Below are 18,940 nucleotides of genomic sequence, written 5' to 3'. Positions count from 1 at the left end.
GGCTTGTCCAGAGGTTACCCTGTTCCAAGAAACTAGGTTGGCCTTCTGAACCTCTGCCCCTCTAGGACAGAGTTCAGAAATCCATCTTAACAGGCAGTAAGAGAGTGAAGACATAGCACTGATTGTAGGTGGAACAATCCAAAAGACTTAGGTCTTGGCAAACAGGTAAGACGTGAGGAAGAAGACAAGGCAGTCTGTGAAAGTTCCGAGGTATGCAATAATCGGGTAAGACATGAGGAATGAGCCGAATGCAGGCTGTGAACGTTCCGGGTTTAGCAATGAGCAGGTAAGACTTGAGGGATGAGGTGAATGCAGACGGTGGCTGTTCTGGGTCTAGCAATGAGCAGGTAAGACGAAGGCAATGACAAGAACAAGGCAGGAAAATCCCAAAGAAGACCAGGGATTCAAGGAGCCAGAAGACAAGTTAACAAGATGCGTAGTTTACGAAGTTTTACAAATTCAGAAGCACCGCTGTGCGCGGGGGCTGGGCTTAAATACCGGTCAGCTGACTGCACGCATAACGCAGCGTCGTAGGCCTGAAAACCTACGTGAATGCAAGGGGCGCCAGTGTCTCCAAGGCAACCCATAGCATTTCCTGAAAGGGAGCGGGTAAAAAGACGAACCATGATTCCGAGGATCTAATGAGAGTCCCGCTTTGGAGTGAAAACTGTTCACTCTACTGTGGATTCTGGAATGTTTATTCCTATGCGGGGCCAATTTATGATCAGACGAAGAGACATCTAATGGAACCCTGACATGAACACACCATTCAATCTTCCCTGGAGTCAGCGAGAACAGTCCTGTGAATTGATCCAGCAGCTGCTGGAAGTCCTGCAATTGCTTCTTCTGTGAGGTCTGGGGAGATCTGAAGTCCATCTATAAAACCACCAGTGGGCTCAGTGTGTAAAATGTCTCCAAGGGATTCAGTCTCCTCCTCATTCTCAGATACAGCATGGAGAAAAGTGGCTTAATTTCACAGCTGCCTACAGACTGAAGTATATTAGTGGCATGATTTCAAAAGAAACCATCTTTAAGCACACATATACTAATGGCAATATAAGAAGTACCATCAATTATATTTTTGTTAGAAAATCTTTTCATGGTAATAGCATGAAGGTTGAAATAAAACCTCATGTATGCAGTGATTATACTTTTATGACTTTTGCTAATCGTTCTGCTAACTTATTTAACTGTTTTAGGCTGCATGGAAACCTTGCCACTAACTCTCAAGCTAGTTGAGGTGTTGGGAATGTGAATAACATTGATAATACAATTATGCCCTTGCTCTCAATTTGGTTTTAATTACTATAATTCTGTTTTGGGTTACAGATCTAATTTTCACTCTCTCCAAGTGGGTTCAGGTATGTCCCTGTAAGACTCACTGTTTCTATGACGCAGGTATTTCAGAGAAAAAGCAAGCACGTAACTGTAATCTTTGTCATCTAAGGAAAAATATGATTATGGATCCTTTGACATCTGAGTCTAGGAATAAAAATCTCAGAACTAGATGCAAAGAACTGGCGCTACACATAACGATATAAGACAAAAACACAAAACCCGTGCAGAAAATCAGCAGACAGCAGGTACGGCCAAATCAAGGAAGCATTTAGAATTCTGTATTATTAATACTTCTCAAACAGCTGAGTTTTAAGTCATTTCCTAAAATCTAAACAAATTAGATGTTAGCCGAACATCAAATAGCATATCATTCCAAGGCGTAGGGCCAAGGGAGCAAAAGGATTTTCCCCTGCCCCTTGTTTGGCAGCTTCTGAGGTGAACATGCAATGGTTGAGTGTTGGACCGAAGAAGACACATCAGTTTACGTGTCATAATAGCTTCAGGCATATAACTAGGAGCCTGCCCGTTTAGGCATTTGTGTACCATGGAAAGCAATTTAAATTCCACTCTTGTTTTGACCGGAAGCCAATGCAATGTCTTCCTATGTTCTGAGATATGTTGTCTGTGATTTATGCAGACACTAATTCGAACCATGTCCTTTTGAACAACTTGTAATTTGTACAAGTTTTTGATGGAGTTTTGACCAAGTAAGCTGTTACAAAAGTCCAATTTGGTGAGGACAACTGCTCTAGCAATTGTGGCACCATTTATTTCAGACGGTTATGGGAGAATCTGCTGGAGCAACCTAGGTAAAAGCTTGAAGAACTCATTAGTTTACTGGTGTGGGAGCCCAAGGTCAGAGAGGAATCTAGTGTTACACCCAGGGTCTTTACCTTCCAAAGAGTTTTGATGGAACAGCCATCAATACAGAACTGATTATATCTTGTTCTATTCTTGCTCATTTCCGCGCTGAAGCCACCAGCATCAACTCTGTCTTAAAACCATTTAAACACATCCAGGTCCGGCTCATCCTAGATTTAATGTGTCTGTAAAGTATATTAATCTTCTCTTGATCAGAAATAAAGTCGCCAGACAGTTCGATTAATAGCTGTGTGCCATCGGTAAATAGTTGGTAAGTAAAATGCTGTGGTCAGAATATAGATCAAACAATGGCTTCATATAAACTTTGAAAACTGATGGTGACAAGCAGGCACCCTGAGGAACTCCACAGGTGAGTACTACTTCCTCTGACATGTTGCTTCCCCAGCAGATTCTAGAGAACCTGTTTGACAGAAATGACCCAGTCATGATACAGAGTTGTCATAGAACCCTGCATTTTCACTTAATCTATTCAGCAAAATCTCATGGTTCAAGAGATAGAATGCAGCAGAGCGATCCAAAGGTATAAGAATCCCAAGCTCTCTCCAGTATATAATGTCAAACATTTGGTATTGAAGGTCGAGCAAGGCTAACTCTGTACTGTGTCCAGGAAGAACTCCCGACTAACGATGGTGTAGCATGGTATTATTTTCAATATGCTCCTGAAATTGGCTTGTCACTATTTTGACCACCACGAGCAAAACATTTTTTATGGGCCAATAGGTGTTCGGGTCGGATGGCTCTAGACCAGATTTTAATATAAGCGGTGTAACTTGGACATGTTTAATCATCTCTGGCACTGAACAGGTAGTATTAGAAAAGGAAGTCAAAAAAGGGCAACACATTTCAGAAATTTGAGAACCATTTAGCCGTACAAACATTATTTTTAACATTTGTAACATGCATACATTTAAGAGTAGAGAGTATACCCTATGCCTCAATGGGTTTAAGACAAATGGTCTCTGATCAATAGGGTCTACTAGGAATCACAATAAACACTCAGTTACAGTATAAGCAAAAGGCCTTCTGGGTTAGAAGCAATTATTTGTTTCCCTGGCCTTTTGGATCTCATTTTTTAAATGACTGTGAACTCTAATACAGTATTGGGTGTCAGTGGAAAAACAATCTCATGTTTCTATGGGCATTTCAACTCATCTATGATGGAAAATCCTGCGTATTATTTTCTGCTGATAAAATACAGGAATTACAATACTGTTTTTTTATAGCATTCTTATATTCAGCTGCTAGATATGTCCGGATTAGTTTGTCCTCCAGACAGCTTGTTTTTTTGCCAGGCTCTTTCTTTTTGCCATTTAACTTTTTTAATTATGGACAGCTCCTCTGACCACCATTTTGTTTTCTGGAGTTTTGACAAACATTCTATTTATTTTAAGAGGGGCAACCTTCAGAGCTTCAGGGTTGTCTGTTTCACTAGTTGAATCCATTAACTTAATGCAGTTAGAGTTCAATAGCCAATATGTTCTTGAGATTATGGCTAGAAGTAGTAATAGCAGGAGAATTAACTCAAATAGGCTTTGAAGGTGGTGTGATGTTAAAAAAGGCCACAGCATGGGTGGACCATATACAATGGTCTACAGAGGTGACAACACTTCTGATATTCTTAACAGCGATCCAATCTAGATTATTTCCCTTTGTGTGTGTAACTGCTCTCAAAATCTGCAGAAACCCCACATCTGATAGAGCCTCCTCCAAATGAATAGCATCTTTGTCTGAAGGGTCTCCTAGCCAGTAGTTCAAATCACCCAAAATAATTGTGGTATCATTGGACTTAGCTTGAGGAAAAAGAGTTTCCATTTGGGCATTATAAAAGTGTGTCCTATGTTTCGGTGGCCGATACACTAAGTAATTGCCATGTGTTGTAGGTTTTATCAATGGCAAATACTTAGCGCTCTTCGAAGCCGGATAACAAGAGGTTTTGGTATATAACTAAAAAGCATAAGGAAATATCAAGGTTGAAATTAACCCTATTTCATAAAAACAATGGACAATACAAATCAAATCTCTCTACTGTGTTGAGCACTTCACAAAAACACGTAAGACCTTTTGACTCATACACATTCCTCCCCCCAAAATTATGCATTGCATGAGGATGATATTATGGAGTATATTCGGAGGCATACACTATCTCAGGGTCCCTGGCCCAAATGGCCTTGCCAATACAGTTTTTAAAAAATACCCTTGTAATTGCATCAGAATTGTAAATGTGTTGTATAAAAAGGTCTCACTACAGAGGATAGTACCTGATTCTTGAAGGAAGTCTCTTTTCATTCTGGTCTACAAGAGAGGACCTTGAGAGGTCCCATACAATTATCGCCTGCTTGCAATTCTTGACATCCCAGGGAAGATATAATGTAGGATGCTGCTTGGAGAGCTGAACAAATTGGTTGAATGTAATCAATTATTATACTGACAACAAACAGGCTTTTGTAGGCGCCTCAGGACTAACCACAACATATGGACCGTAAAACATTTAATTTGTAGAAGCCTAGTCTCCCCCTCATCATCACTTTATCTAGCCTTCACAGACTATTCATCAGCTTTTGGTTGTGTCAATCGAAACAGATTATGGGGGTAAGCTATCGAATTGGGGACTGGATTTATCTGTACTGAACTTTATTCCTCAACCCGTCAATGGGACCCTTACCCTAAACTATAGCCAGTCCCAACAGACCTAATCACAGCAAAAAGCTAGGGAACAGGAAACCCCTTACCATCAGCCCAACCCAGAGGTGAGAAACAGAATAAGCACCCACTTGCGGAACGGAACCAGAAGTAGCTGAACCGGGATACAGACCCCACTAACCCAACCCTCAATTCTCTCCATACTTAACACACACAAAACTCATACAACCATTTCTCTCTCAGTAATCCGCACACACTTTACCACGCCACATCAATACATAGACAGCACCCACAGCACACAAGACCTCACCGGATCCGATACTTGCACCAAAGCCCAGCACCCAGTGTATACCGAGCTGAAGCTGCCAACACCACACCACCTCTCCCACTCTCCTACTCCCCTCCTCCCGACTAACCTTACCCGCCCTCCTTCTTGTTTACAGATCAACCAGAGTGCCTGGGGACCAGTTCCGTTGGTGAGGGTGCGCTATATAAGTACCTTTAACATAACATAACATACTTCTATACACAAACTTCTATAGCAATTCGATTTAAATAATGGCACTTTTTGTACCTTTATTGAAACAAACAATGACCTGAAACAGGGCTATATTCTCACACTGCTGGTTTTGAATTTATTTGTCACTGATATGTATATTGGCATTAAATCCTGTAATACGTTGCCACTCAAATTAGGCAACCATCAAGTAGCATGGCTCAGCTATGCCGATAATATGATTCTGCTGGGCAGGACACCTATTGGCCTGCAGAGATTGCAGAATACACCAGCAGCAATGATTTGAAGATAAATTATGCTTAAATCAAAATCCTAGCAATACGGAAGGACAAGTGGAATAACAACTTCATATGACATTATTATTGTATTTATTGCGTGCAGAGCTAGCTTCGAGAAGCAACGGAAGACTTTACAGAGGTATACAACAACACTGATACATAATGGAGCACTTTACAGAGGTATACAACAGTACAGATGCATAACAGAGCGCTTTTCAGAGGTAGCAGCAGATCAGATATACAGCGGGGATATACAGAGGGACACAGAGGAGGGCTACAGCTGTACCGGATGGCTGGGAGGAGACGGGTGGATGAGCTGTCGCGAGGGGCGATGTGATGGTCACATGAGAGATTCCTTTAAGAGGTGGGTCTTGAGCTATTTTCCGAATTGCAGGGGTGTGGGGTGAGTTTGATGCTGATGGGGGGAGGTTCCCTAGTCTTGGGCGTAGGCAGAGAAGGCTTGTTTTCTGGTCCTTTCTTTTTTGTAGCAGCAGATTCCTAGTCCACATTTGTCCAGGCTTCTGGTGGTGTGCTGTCTGCCAGAGATGCTGAGTTTTTCCGCAAGGCAGCTGGGTGACTTGAGGGTGACTGCCTTATAGATGATGCAGCAAGATTTTAAGGTGATTCATGCAAGCAGTGGAAGCCAGTGAAGGTCGATGAGGGCTGGGGTGATGTGGTTGAATCTGCGTAGATGCTTGATGAGGTGTGCAGCTGCATGTAAATCACGTCTCACGTGAAGAAGGGAGGACGACGTGAGATCTTTGAGGAGTGCATTGCCCTCATCCCAGTGGGATAGGACCAGTGCTTGAACGGTGGATCTAAAGCTGTCCGGAGGGAGGAAGGGCTTGACTTTCTGCATGAGCGAGAGCTGATACCAAGCTTTCTTAGTTTTTAGTAGCTATGTGTGCCTTGAAGGATGGGTGTGTCTCGATTTGGAACCTCAGTGGTGAAGCCCTCAGAGTTCATGGTTGATAGCCAGGTCTCTACGTCTGGGCGTTCGGTGTTGTTGGTGAGGATTAGGAATTCAGTCTTGGAGGGGTTGAGCTTCAAGCATGCACTGCACATCCAAGAATGGATCAGTGAGTGGCAGGTTTTGAGCCTATGGATGTCCTTGATGTAGTCAATCTTGAGGTATAGCTGTGTGTCATCGGTGTTTTGGTGGATATGGATGTTGTGTGTATACAGGAGGGTGCCTAGCAGCTCCATGTATAGATTGAAGATCACTGGGAAGAGGATGGAACCCTGTGGTTCTCCACAGGTAACGGGTAGCATTGGCGGTCTAGTGGAGTCCATCTGAACAAACTGCTGGTGGTTGGTGAGGTAGGACTTGAACCAGTGTAGGACAAGGTTGCTGATCCCCATGCACCAAAGTAGGGTAGTTGTACATACATGGTGGTCTACTGTGTATAAAGCAACCGAAAGTGTGAGTAGAACTAGGAGGCGGGGGGGCACCTTCAAAGATGTTGAGGGCGTCATCGACCACCTGTATGGTTGCTGTCTCAGTGCAGCATCTGGGTCTGAACCCGGAGTGGTAGGTTTGGAGGAGATTGTTGGTGTCAATGTGTTGCTGTAGTTGTGTGGCTGCCACTTTCTCAATGACCTTACCTAGGAAGGGAAGATGGGTGATGGGACGATAGTTACCTAGGTTGGTGGGATCAGGGTGGGTTTATTTAATAGAGGGAGGATTTGTCCTGTTTTTAGGGTCGATGGGAAGATGCCTTGAGTTAAGGAGCTGTTGATGTTCCATGGGTAGGGAAGGAGAGCTAATCAGGGAGGGTCTTGAGGATGGATGCTGGGAGGATGCCATCTATATAAATGTGGCTTTGAGGCCGGCCAGAGTATTTACCAGGTCCTCTGTCGAGAATGTTTTGAATGTTCGGTGTGAAGATTTCACAAGGAGGGATGAGGTGGGTCTGTGGATGCAGAGCTGTTGTCTATGTGCTGGTGAATCTTGCCGAATTTGTTGATGAAGGTGTTGATGGTGGTGGATTTTTGGATGGAGTGTGGTATGGCAGGGGTGGGTATTGGGTTGATGCACTGCTTGACCGCTTTGAAGAGGGCTCTGCTTTTGTTGTTGGCTTCGGCTATGGTGTTCTGATAGTAGGTGGTCTTGACTGTATTGAAGAGTTGTCGGCGCGTTGTTTGGAGTTCCTTGAGGAGCGTCAGGTCAGATGCGGTCCTGGAGCAGCGCCAAGTTTTCTCTTGTTTTCTGATGAATCTTTTGCTGAGGTTGAGTTCTTCTGTGTACCAGGGTGCTGATGGTTTCGGGTTGTAGCTGAGTTGTTTCAGAGGTGTGTCGGTCAATGGAGGATGAAAGGGTGGTGTTGAGTGCTTCCAGTAGAGACTCCAGTTCGGTTGTGGGTGTTCGGTCCATGTAAGGTGGAAGTTGGCATGAGGGCTTCCACCGGGAAGTTCTTGAAGGACATGAAGGTCTGTCTGATAGGTTTTTGTTGGGATGTGCACGATGTTGAAAGACACAGCTAGGTGGTTGGACCAGTCAAGTGGGAGAGTAGAGCTGTAGTGGAGGGAAGACAGTGCGGTGATGATTAGGTCGAGGACATTACCTTTCGCATGTGTTGGGTTTTTCATGTCCTGTGAGAGGTGGAGGGTGTTAAGATGACAGAGGAGAGCTTTCTTTATCAGTTTGGTGGCCTTGTTGCCTGGGAGGTTGAAGTCACCCAGAAAGATGTTGTTGGTGTGCGTGATGGATATGGTGGTGACCAGGTTGGTGAATTCTCTAATGAAGGCAGTGTTGGGTTTGGGTGGTCTGTAGATGAGATGGAAGGGGACTGTGTCCATTTGGGGACAGCGGGAAGTGGCAGGCGAGGACCTCAAAGGAGCCAATGTTGTTGACGTAAAGTCTGGTGGAGGTCCACAAGGTTTTATGGGCGACTGCAAGGCCTCCGCCTGTCTTGTTCGTCAGTCTCTGTGTTGGATGCCATAGCCGTTGAGGACAAGGATGTCTAGAATGTGGGTGGAGGTGGGTGGCAGACATGGTCTCAGTGATGAAGATGGCGTCAAGGGTGTGTGTGGTGATGAGGTGGGTGATGTCTGTTGCATGGGTGATAGTTGAGCGTATGTTAGCGAGCACCAACTTCCAAGTTGTGGATGGTGAGGGGGTGCTGATGGACTTGGGGCTGATGTGGATGAGGTTTCTGCATTGCAGAGTTCTTGCCTTAGAGGAGGGGCGATGCTGTTGACGTTGGTGTTACCTGATTATGGTGTTGCTGGCCTGTTGGGATGGAGAGAGAAAACACATGTCGGCACATGCTTACCTGTTGTCTAAGCAGGGGTTCAGGTCTGAGCTCCTCCCAGGCCAAACAGGTCCAAAAAGGAGTTGCCCATTTCTTCATATGCCCTTCACTTTGGAAGCCTGGGTGAGAGATACCCTTGATCGAAGAGTTCAGAGCAGAATGGAACTGACAGGGCTAAGAAGGTGGGTGGGGCATAGGCCCAGTTCTCTAGATCTGCGTGGACCTGTTCACCAAATGCAAAGGAAAAGAGGATGGATGGCTGCTTAAGTAGGGAAAAAGAGTTGAAAACCAGGAAGGCACTAACAGTTTAAAGTGATTGACAGGTGTGTGAGGCTTTGGCCAGGTGGCCTAGATCAACTTCCACCTGTTCACCAACTGCAAGGGTAAAGAGTTTAGAGGGCTGAATAAATGGGGGAGAAGAGCGGCAAATCAGGAAGGCACCAACAGTTTAAAGTGATCAATAGGTGGGCAAGCCATAGGCTAGGTGACCTAGATCCACTTGCACCTGCTCACCAATGGCACATTTCTGGCATTTGCCTTGAATAGGTAGAACAGTACATATGTCTAGGCACTTTACTCATCTCCCATTCCATAGGCTCTCCCATGGGACATTAAATATCCTGAAAGCATGCAATAAATTCACCCTGTTTAAACATTTCATAAGCAAACATGGTGGTTTGCACATAGAGGGCCTGATTATAATGTATAAAACTAGAATCATGCATTCTATATTATGTGGTCTTGAGCCCCTAACAGAAAAGGAGACACAATGGCTTAAAATCTTGAAAGGGAAGCTATGGCGCTCAGCACTTCTCCTTCCAAAAGTACTACCAATAGAAGCCATCAGATTATAATTGGGTTTAGTCTCACTAAAGATACTATATATTAATTAATTAATTCTTTATTTGATTTGGTTTAACATTTTAACCTTATAAATACAAAACTTAAATTCATATTACTACATCAATACAACAATAGTGCAAAAGTTTAAAACTACCAATCACAATAGATGACGTCATTAATTGCACATCCTATACATACATCAATCTCTTAAAACATAATCTTTCATAAATGCTCTAAAAATCACAATTAACACTAAAATACAAAAATCACAATTCATACACTCATTCCGCAAGTTTCTATTGATTTAAATACGATATTGCAGCCAGATTCAAGGATATGTGTTTAGCATTAAATATTCTCTTCCACATATCTGTAATCGATAACAATTTAAAAACTCCCAAAAATGTTAAAAAACCCTCCCTCAGTCAGTCACTGGGCCTCATTACACGGATGGCGGTAAGGGATTACCGATACCGGTAATGGTACCGGTAATCCCTTACTGCCTTACTACGAGCTCCCTTCGCGGGTCCCTACCTTAACGGCTGGTTTTACCAGCCGTTAAGGATGGGACCCGCAAAGGGACCTTGGAGGTAATTACGGTACCGCAATTTGCGGTACCGTAATTACCGCCTTCCCCATTTCCATTGAGCCCTATGGGGGCAGAAATGGGAATGGGGAAGTGCCATAGTGAATGGGGAATTACCGCCCTGCACACCTTGGAATGGGGCGGTAATTCCGCCATTCACCATGGCGGACTCAGTAAAATACCGGCAGCAACCATGGCGCTAATAGCGCCATGGTTATCGCCTTCCGTGTAATGAGGCCCACTGTCTTTTACAGGATCAAATTACAATATGTCTCCCACTGATTAAAGAAATTTCCTTGTTTAATCTATTTCATTGCCATTGTTATCATGGGTATTAGCATATTTTTATAATCATCTTGCAAGAGACACTTTCGGTAAAAGCTCAAAGTCTGCCAGTGAACCACCGTTTGCAGGGAGGTTAACCCCAACTCATATCTAATAATCTGAATTGGTTTACTTTTTGGCACACCCAAAACTGCCTTGCAGAATTTGCCCTCCAAGTAATCCCAATTTGGCTGATCTTTAATATTTTAAGTATGAGCGCTGTAGGTGATTTCTGGAATAACTTTTTGCACGTAAAGAATCACCATAGGTTTGTATGAAGACATACAATACCTATGTGCTAATACCTTTGCGTGAGATGTCGGATTCATGATTTTATTTAACCCATCCTTCTTATAGGGTGTGTGTCCTACTGTCCCATTTATGCTTACTCAAAGATATTTATATTCTATAACAATTTCCAGTCTATCCTTTCAATACTGTCACAATATATTATGCAGCACAAGCAAGTCAGGGCCATTTTTCCCTCGCAATGGGTGTGTGCATAATTAAACTGCTTTTTATTTGTACAATCCCCAAATGGTTTTTAAGGAGGCCTCCAACACGTCTCACACCCAACTTCCACCAGCACCCGTTGTCCCAATAGACAAGGAACCAGACTGGTTTGTTGTCAATTAATACTTTAGTAATTTATTATTTTAATATTCAATCAGAACAAAATATGACATCAGCCACTATTGAGGTGGCAATACAATGCACAGGCTTCTAGAACATATCCAGGTTAAGATAGACTTCAATGCCACACCAAATTTCTGTTGTGAAAAATAATGCCAAATACTTTCCCTCAACTGATTGCAGGAAGGTTAAGCGCTCCCCCCCTGTGACAATGGAAAACTGGGTTTTCAATGATGTAATATTAATTCTATGGGACAGCACACAAGGGTACTTCGGGCTGCTTACACTAGAGAACAAAGAGGGCTTCAAAACCCACTACCTAGCACACATAGGACATTTGCATTTAACACAGGCAACACATGAGAAATAAAATCCCAAAAAATAAAGGGAATGCAATTCAAAATTAGTGAGCGCAGTCTGATAGAGGAAGAATGATAGAATAGGAAAGACGATTTTTCAAAGGATTCAAGAGATTTTTAGAAAAATGAAAATTTAAATCACCTTAAATTTGGCTGGAGTTGGAAATGACAGGCAAGCTCTAAACCATGGAAAATAAAGGAAAGGCAATGCAAAATCCTAGCTCAGAATCTGATAGAGGAAGAGGAATACTCTAGGAAAACCACTGTTTAAAGGATGAAAAGAAGTATTTGGAAAAACGAAATGAGAAATCCCCATAACTTTAGCTGGAGCTGTAAATGACAGATACACTGTCAACAATGAGAAAGGCACATAGGAACCACAGTTTTTAGTGAAGATTACAGGGGCAACTCACAGGTATGTTTTGGGCCAAGAGATTCTCACAGTGGGAACAACAGTTTGGGTTTAATATGACAGAAGCAAATGGGATTTGTTTTTAAACGCACAATTTAACACATGGACAAATTTGGTTTTAGCTCATAATGGGAATAATTATTTTGGGGCAAAACTTTAATGACTATAGCAATTAAATAACAACACTGGGCACACAATTGTTGGTTTTAAATTGCAACAACCTTGCTCCGTGAATTTCAATGGGGGAATTAATTGATTTACTAAGCAAAATACTAGGGAAATACTTAACTCTGCAAACAAACAAAGGACTTTTCAGGTGAAAGAGAACTATAATCATCAACAGATACACAAGGGATGATTTTGTTCCATAGGAAAGATGACTTAAATGCACAGAGGAATACTTTATTTGTCAAGGGGAGAGTTACCAAACTGCACAGACTATTAAAATACTTTTCAATAGAAAAATTCACAAACAGATAGAATAGATGATTTTTCCTAGGTTAGTGCTTAAATAGATAGGACTTGTTTAATTTATGGCCGTGGAGATCTATACTTACAGAAGAAAAGGGTACTTTAGTCATCAATGGCGGCAGGGCTCCACTGCCAGAACCATCAAAGGGGTCAATCAAGGCTTCACTCTGTCCTCCCAACCAGTTACTCCATGTCCCTGCTACACTCCAGGACTAGGCCAAATTTCTGCAAGTATAGCTCCAGATTATAAATCAGCTACACACACAGATTTTGTAGAGAGAATCCCCAGTTAAGGAGGGGTAACCTATTTATAAGCCAACTGACATCACAGATATGTCATTTTACTCACACAACTGATAGGGCAGTGGTCAAGGGTTCCCTCCCCTTCTGTCAGCCAATAGGTCCAGTGAATGGCGATGTGGTTTGAGCCGCCAGCGAAGGATACCCCATCACTCACATGACAAAACAGGGAGCTGGGTCTGGCTTTAGTACCTAGACATCTCACATTTGAAAAACTACCCATTCTCTTCATGTTATGTCACCAATGGCCACATTTCTAGATACTATAATTTTCAGGCAGTCGCCTAAACTTTGTTTGATGACCATAGGACCTACTGGTGCAAAGCTACAATTTTCCCTCGTTTCCGCCCAAACTATATTACTGAAAAACTGGGCATTCGATAGGCAGAATGCCTATCATCTGTTATACATTTTTTCACATTTTTATGATCGTCATATTTACGCAGAGATCATAAACAATTTTTCCCTTATAACTTTAGTTAAGTTGTGGTCCCAAAAAACATTTTTGGTTGATCAGATGCAGCTTGAGGACAGCTTTCCAGAAATCCGCACATGAATATTCTGAGATAAACATTGGGGATTTTACACAACAAAATGCATATCTCCCTATTGTGTGCAATGGGACACCAACCCCCTCATTAAATCGCCTCCACCCTCTGCCATGTGGGGCTGTGATGTCACGAGGGTTGCTTTTCCTGCTTCAAAAGGCTTGATTGCCAGCTACAGAAGAGTTTATGAGGTCCTTAAGTGCTTTTGGTCATACATCTGGGAAGGCAGAGAATTCCACAAGCCATCCCCTTGGCAACAGGGTTTGGACACAGCCAGGATCACACCTCAAAAGCCCACAGCAGAAATGAAAGCAACACTCTGGCATTTTCCCCAGTGCAAGCATTTTCTTAAGTCAACTATTAGAATGGCACAATTACAATATGTAAACATCTTCACACAATGGTTGCCAGCAATCCCTGATTACAGAAAGGCAACATAATGTATTTTACGTGACTTTGGGCCTGATCACGACTTGGGCGTTACCGCCGGCGGTATTACTGCCGGTGGTAATAGCCCTACCGCCGAACTCCCCGGCGCTTATAGCGCCGGATCACGAGTTCGGCAGTAAAGTAATTCCCCATTCCCCATTGAGCCCATTCGGGAATGCCCCATTCCCCATTGGGCTTAATGGGGAAAATTCACGCTCTTACCGCCGGCGGATTTCCAGCTGGCGGTAATAGCGTGAATTTTTGGCGGATTTCCCCCCAGCTAAGAGCTGGGGTGAAATCCGCCGAAGTCCTGATTTGGCAGACCCTTAAATCCGGCGGTATTAGCGATACCGCCGGATTTAAGGGTTACCGCCAAAGTCGTGATCAGGCCCTTTGAGTGAACATATGGACATTTCAAGTGTTGATGTTTGAAAACACAATTACAATTTTGCTGCAGAAAGTTTTAGCTGTGACCCTTCATTCTGTGGCAATTTCACCTTACTGCATGTGCATTTTGCGAATTATGTCTTTTCATGATGGGCTCAGGATGAACAAACGTATGGTTCCTTGATGGAATATCTTTCACACATTTGGACCAGCCTGTATTTAATACACATTAAGGGGCTTTGAAGGCATTGCTTTGGTCATGGGGAAAAACTCAATTCTGCAGTGCAGGTTTGCACACAAATTCACATGTTGGATGCCGTTTTTTCCAAGATAGTCCCAGCCTTTCCAAATCTTTCTCTAAAGTCTCATGATGTCCTCCCCTCATGTGTGGCAAGGAACAATTTCAGGCCTCACTAGGGTAAGATGCCTTCATTTTCTCCTTCTCCTTTTGCACATGCTCATGCACAGGCCTTTTGCTGAGGGGCATATCTCCCCCTGTGACTCTGGGGTTAAGTTATGGCATTTTAGGGCTATTTTACCCCACAAATTCCCCCTCCTAGCTCTGAAGCAACTTTATTGAGAGAGAAGAGCTAGGAGAGAGTGGGGTGTTTACTCCGTGATGGCCTGGGTTCACCCCAGGGGTCTCCTTTAGAGTGCACCTGCTCCTGGGTTCATTCAAGGACTCTCCTTCAGGGTGTGTATGTTCTATTCCTGGTCCTGATGGAGAGGTGCACTGGTTTGCACCCACTCTTTTTGCATTTGGATTTTTCCATTGGGTTGGGGTTCCTGGGCCTCTCTCCATCCGGTGGCTCTCCTCTGGCATGTAGAGGCAAGGAGTTCATAGATCTGCCAAGAAGAACAGAGAGATTAACTATTTTACACAATACCATTTTCCCATGTAGGGATGTGAAAATAGATAACAAAACAGCAGAAGAGATACATATAAAGTTTGCATTGCAAGCATACATATTCCTTAGACACAAATACGTAATTTGGGTTTCACATACTTATTGCAATTACATGTTCCAAAAACAAAAGTTGTTATACTCCTTGTTAATGTGTGATTTTCTTCATCCAGGGTCCAATTTCTTACCTTTACTCCTCAAGGATTCCTGGGCTCTACCCTCACTGGGTTCTTCAATCAGTTACAAATTCTGCCTGGGATGGCAGCACTTCAACTGATTGATGTACACCAATTTCTCTTCCATTTGTTCTCCTTTTGGAATGTGGATCTTGATATTCTTTTTTCGTGGTCTTTAAATTGTAGTGGGTTTTCATCCCCGCTGCTGATTTTTCCAGATTCCGCTGAGCATACGCAAAAGCATGCTGAAGGTGTTTTCTCAGATTCTCAATAAATGTATGTGTTGTGGATGCGTTAACCAGAGTCTGCTCTTGCGCTCTGTAGAGCAGATGCTGTGGTAACACAATTTTTTGTCCAGTCATTAGCTCAAATGGACACATTTTTGTAGCAGAAGATGGTGTAGACCTGATGGCCATCAGGACAAGCAGCAATTGGATATCCCAACTAGGCCCAGAGTCTGCCACAAACTTCTTTAGGATGCCCACAATTGTTTTATTGTTCCTTTTTAACTCCCCCACTAGAGGCTGCCAGTAGGCAATAAAGTGTTTTCTCTTTACTCCAAGTATCTGACACATCTTTGACATCACCTCACTGGTGAAGTGTCTTCCTCGGTCTGACTCAATCCTTTCGAGAAGGCCAAAATGCGAGAAGATGTGGTTGATCATCAGGGCAGCTGCAGTTTCTGCCTTGCAATTTGGGGCCAGGAGACATTCCACGCATTTGGTAAACAAGCATGTTACCATTAACATGTACTTGTTTCCTCTAGAGGAACGAATCACGGGCCCAATGAAGTCTACTTGTAAATCTGACCAAGGCAGTGTCATTCCCCTTTTCTGTAAAGGAGCTCAGTGTGAGTGAACTTGGCTGAAACTGCGCACACACAAGACACCCCTTCAAATATTGGTCGAGGTCCTGACCAATGTGTGGCCAGTATGCAACCTCTCACAAAATTTCCAAAGTAGTATGAAACCCCTGATGATGGCTGTGGCCACGTCATGGGTGTGATTTAGCATCAGGCTTCGGATGGAGGTAGGTACCACCCACTGGTCACATCCAGACATGGATCTCTGTACCAACATACAGTCTTGGATTCAGAACATTTTGGGAAACTTCATCAACACCCGGAGATCCTCTTTCCCGACGTAATCGGTTTAGGTCAGAGGAAAATTCATGGGGTCTTCAATGTGTTGATAACATTTCCCAATTATCAAATCCTCTTTTTGCGCCATGATCAAATCAGCATCTGGGGTCTCCTTACTCCACTGGGCATTTGAGAATTCTCAATGAGATCCCCATGGATGGCCCTGGTTTTGGCCAACTGGTCGGCTAGGTCATTTCCAATTTTGTCTGGTCCCTCTATTCTGGAATGACCCTTGATCTTCTTCCAGTAGATGGTCATCTCATTAGAGGTGACCAAATCATCAATGTATTGTATTAGTTTGTCATGCTTGAGTGGTTTATTGTTTGCACACAGCATGCCTCTGGTTTTCCAGTTTATCAGTTGCTCCACAAACCCATTTTTGACATAATCTGAATCAGTGACTATGACTAGTTTGTGGAGTTGGTGTTGCACGGCAGTGAGGATGGCCTGATGAACCACCATCAACTCTGCCACCTGAGTACTTCAGGGACTGATATGACATAATATTATATGATATATGATATGATATGGCATTTATAACACGCCTATACACAAGTGTTTCAAGGCGTGGTGAGGCAAGGTGGGGAAACAGAGGAAAGATAGAGACAACGATCCTACTAGGCCAGGTGACATTGAGATCGCGCAAGTGCAGGGGAGGTGGGAGCGTGAAAAGTGCAGGGGGAAAGCGAAGGGGCAATGCAGTACATAGGATAACAGTAAGTAGATAAATAAAGACAATAAATAGAAGTGCGGCCAGCTGGTGGCCAGTGCAAGGGTAAGTGCAGACATCTGGTGTCAAGTGCAAGTAGGGGCTTTAGGGATACAGAAACATGCCCCCGGGTGCAAGGGAAGCCAGGGGGCAGAGCAGGTGTGCAACTGGCGGGAAGGGGACCTGGCGCCGAGATAAGAGGGTAGCCAGGTAACCAGTGCAAGTTTGGATTCAGCCAGAAGATCAGCAGAGGAGAGGAGGAGAGAAAGCAGAAGCAAAGAGGAAGGTCTTGAGGTGCTTCTGGAACCATAGATGGTTCTCCTCAAGTTTCAGAGAGACAGGGAGGCTGTTCCCGAGGGAGGCCTCAGCAGAAGAAAGAGATCTATCACCAACTCGCTGCTTGGAGAAGCGACTAACCCTGAGGGAATCGGAGGTGGATGAGCGAAGAGTTTGAGGAGGAAGATATTTAAGAAGAGAGAGTTGAAGGTATTGAGGTCCCAGGCCCCAGAAGGCCTTGTGGACAATGCAGAGAGTTTTTAACTTAATCCTCGCCGCAACTGGGAGCCAGTGAGGCGATTTCAGTCCTGGAGAGATGCGATCCCTAGGCTTGAGGTCAAGGACAAGTCTCGCAGTCCTGTTTTGGATAAGTTGCAGAGGGTGGAGAGTAGAGGCAGGCAGATTTAGAAAGAGGCTGTTGCAGTAGTCCAGCCTAGAGAGAACCAAAGCTCTAGAGACAGTGAGCTTCTGGGTGAAGGAGAGGAAAGGAAGAATACCTCTGAGGAGGTGCAGCTGGTAGTGTGACTTCTTAGAGAGGTCAGAGATGTGAGGAGAGAATGAAAGTGTGGAGTCGAAGATGACCCCAAGATCTTGTACCCAGTGGAGGGCTCCAGGGCATAATTCACCCAGGCATTCCCAACTCGGGCCTCCAGTTGTTATATAAATTGTAGGAGCTCCTGGCCACATAAACTGTGGGCCTCTCCTGGTACGTGTCTTCCTCATAGACTATGTGCGGGGATGTCAGGTACACCTCCATATTGTCTTGTGTTTTTAAACTTATGTCCTTGAGACAGTTTTCTTAAGCACAATCATGCAAGTCAGCCCAACCTTGCGCGAGGGGACTCTTCTTGATTTGGCCATATCTGACCTCCACAGGAAAGCCTTGCATGGACAGAATTCAGGAAGTAATTCTGGAATTACTCACATTCACTGCCCAGGTTCTGTCACTTTGGAGATATTGCAAAGCCTGGTGAGGAGTCTCAACGATAATGTGCTCCCCCTGGATGAACGGGTGATAATTTTTCAATGCCCACACCATTGCCAGAAGTGCCTTCTTACAATCGTAAGATTTTTACTCCACAGAGGATAAAGTCTTACTTACCTAGAAGATGACTTTATTGACCTTGTCATGGTTCTGGTACAATACTGCTGTTAAGCAAGTATTTGAGAATCCCGTCTCCAAGAAGAACTCCTTGTTTTTGATGGGGTAAGCTAGACAAGACCCTTGTGAGAGGCTTCTCTTCAGTTGTTTCATTGCCTTGGCTTGTTCTGGACCCCACTCCCACTTGACCCTGGCCTTTAGTCAATGGAAAAAGGGTCTCGTAACCACTGCATAGTCTTCTATGAACTTTCTACTGTAATCAGTCAGTCCAAGAAGGCTTCTAAGTTCACACAGAGTCATGGGGTATTTCAGTTTTAGTAATGCTTCCACCTTTTTTGCCTGGGGACAGAGACCCTCAGGGGTGATTTCATGCCTTAGGAAGTTCACACAGGTCTTACACCACTGCGCCTTCTGGAAGGACAGTTTCGCT

This window comes from Ambystoma mexicanum, chromosome 5q (genome assembly GCF_040938575.1).
Source record: "Ambystoma mexicanum isolate Mex_15411 chromosome 5q, UKY_AmexF1_1, whole genome shotgun sequence".
Classification (NCBI taxonomy): Eukaryota; Metazoa; Chordata; class Amphibia; order Caudata; family Ambystomatidae; genus Ambystoma; species Ambystoma mexicanum.
Note: the sequence above shows the minus strand (reverse complement) of the source record.